The sequence below is a fragment of the Lactuca sativa genome, chromosome 3, assembly GCF_002870075.4.
Source record: "Lactuca sativa cultivar Salinas chromosome 3, Lsat_Salinas_v11, whole genome shotgun sequence".
In the NCBI taxonomy this organism is placed as follows: Eukaryota; Viridiplantae; Streptophyta; class Magnoliopsida; order Asterales; family Asteraceae; genus Lactuca; species Lactuca sativa.
The window spans coordinates 126,629,751-126,632,566 of record NC_056625.2 but is presented as its reverse complement, the minus strand read 5'-3'; positions in this window follow the sequence as shown (position 1 = coordinate 126,632,566).

The following is a 2,816-nucleotide window of genomic DNA, read 5'->3' as shown; positions in this document are numbered from 1 at the left end:
CCTGGGACAACTCCCATCAGTTTACGGCCGTAAACTCATGGTGAGTGGTTTCTAGGGTGTTTTAAGGCCTTAACTTGCTTGTGGAATTATTCTAGGTCCAAATCCAAAAGGCATGAATGAGTTTAAGGCTTCTAAGGGCTTCATTAGGGAGTTTACGGCCCATGAACCATCCCTAAGGGAGTTCACGGCCGTGAACTCTCATTCCTTGAGTTTATTGAAGTTTCAAGCCCCTATATCACTTCTAGCAATTTATGATGAGTTATGAGGCCATTTGGAGGGATTAATACTCTCATTTTGGCATGTTTGAGGGTGTTTACGGCCTTGGTACATGCCTGGGCCATAAACTCCTTTTACCCCTTCATTTCATTGTGTTTGAATGATCTAAACCCGAAATGGTAAGTCCCTAATTTATGTATTAAGTCCAAGGGTGTTTTAGGAGTGTGTTTGGGGCATTTTTGCAAGGTTATGAGGTGTTTATGGCCTAAGCATGTGCTTGGGCCATAAACTCTCTTCTAGGCCCTAAATCATTGTGTTTTCATGTTCAAACACTCCTAGATAAATCCCTTAATTGGTTCCTAGGATCAATGGGACAAGTTTGGGTCTTTTTGGCCTCATTTAAGGGGTTTACGGCCTAAGGAGGATCTTGGGCCGTAAACTCCTTTTCAATAGCTTCTAAGTCCGATTTTTGGGTTACAAACACAACCAATAATGTTTAGAACAAGCTAGGGTAAGCGGACTTACGATTTGGAAGCGTTTGGTTGCGGATTCGGGTCGAAAACGAGCCTAGAGAGAGAGAGAGTATATATAGAGAGGGTGAAAAAGGTCCAAATGGGGTTTACTCCCCCTTATATATGGGTGGAAGTTGGAGCTCAGTGATATTCTACCCGATACTGTCATTAAACGGGGCTTTTGGTCGCACTCGATTTAGTGGTCGTAATTATAAAAACTAACTTTTCCAATTAAATGGAAATGTGTAATACGAGTTTTTATTTCTCTTATCACAACTTAAAGACATAAAGATATAAATACTGAAATATTTATTTAATTGGCGGCCTCTAATTAACGGAACTTTTTACAAAAGGGGATATTCCGTTAACGGTAACGGGGAAATGTAACGGAACTAACTTGGGTTGTCACATTAGGTTTTAGAATTTAAATATACATCAAAATTAAACTTTTAATAAAAATTTAAATTCCAAAATTTGAGGGCAAGTTTTGAAACCTTTTCAAAACATTAGGGTTTCAACTATTTAAATTTCAAAACAAAAACTTTTGAGTTCAAATTTAAACTATAAAACCTAAAGGGGAAAATTAAAACTTTTTATAACACAATGATCAAATAACAAATAATATAAATTAAACAATTAATTTTATCATTATCTATATTTGACCTAATTTCAATTTCTTGCAAAATAAGTTACCCAATTACTACAAATAATCAACTATAATCAGATAAGGAAGTTATTATCTAATCAATTGGTAATTATCTTTTGTTTAATAAAGGATATACTCATAAATATGTATAAAATTGGATTTTAATGACCTAAACAGATAAGGCAAGTATCCATGAGAAAAACAGCAAGAAATCCCGAAATACCCTCTTTCTGACGCTCGAACTCGCCGAGTACCCCTATGGACGCGCCGAGTTCATCAGGCAGACTAACCAAAATCGAATTTTTCAAGCATAAACAAGTTAACAAGACATCAATACAATAGAAACCAACCAGGCTATGATACCACTAATGGGTTTTGGCTATAAGAACATCCTATGTGCTCATACAAACCCTAATGCTTGGATCTAGTTTTCTTTATTGTACATGCAATTCATCCAAGACTTCAAACCGTAGATCTAACATATGATGATCAATGTAACATATGAATAAGGGTTTAGATCATACCATGATTGTTATGTAGCAATAAAAATCTCAAATCCTCCTTGTAATGACTTAAGAAAGCTTAGAGTCACAAATGTCACTCCTCTAATGGTTCACAAACACCAAGAGCAAGAGGATGAAGAAGAGAAGAGAAGGAGGCTTGTGACAACCCGAAATTTTCATTCGGTCAAACCCTAAAAGTCAACCCCTTCGTATCATAAGTCAATGTCATTATTTCTTATTTTTAAGAAATATAAAGTTCGTTTGATTATTTTAATATTATTTTTAAACGAACGGGTGAAAGAAAGTATCGTCTCGGGTTTTGATTTTTGAAAACCGCAAACACTTCGCGTATTAGAAACACCCGAACAAACTTTTATGTTTTGGGTTTAGAAATCACCAAAACCGTAAACTCATGCCTATGTATGAGTTTACTCCCCAAAAAGATAGTCATTTGTGTTTACTCCCCAAAAGTCAAAAGAGTAAACTCCAAAATATCCTCTCAAGTATCATCCAAGATTTAATTCCAAATCTTTAAAGTTGTAAGTGTTCTAACCATTTCAAGTTAGTAAAACACTTAATCTAGTGTTTGTGCATCTATTCATCCATTCATTTATGTGTTTTGTTTAGATTTTCCAAAACACCAAGAACACCAAGAACACACACTAAGTGTTCTTGGCCTTTTAGCACAAATCAAGCCTTCCAATAGTAAGTGCTTCTATCCTTGAGTGATTTTAAGCTAGTACTACCTTTAAACATCAAGAAAATATGTCAAGAACACAAGATTAAAGGTGTTCACGGTCCAAGAATGTTCTTGGGCCGTAAACACCATAAAATGCACCAAAGTGTGCCTAAGTCCTTATCTAAGACCTAGTTTGATGTTTAAACCATCCTTGACATGTTTAAACCTTCCTTTGTTGTGTTTAAGCCTTGAAAAACATC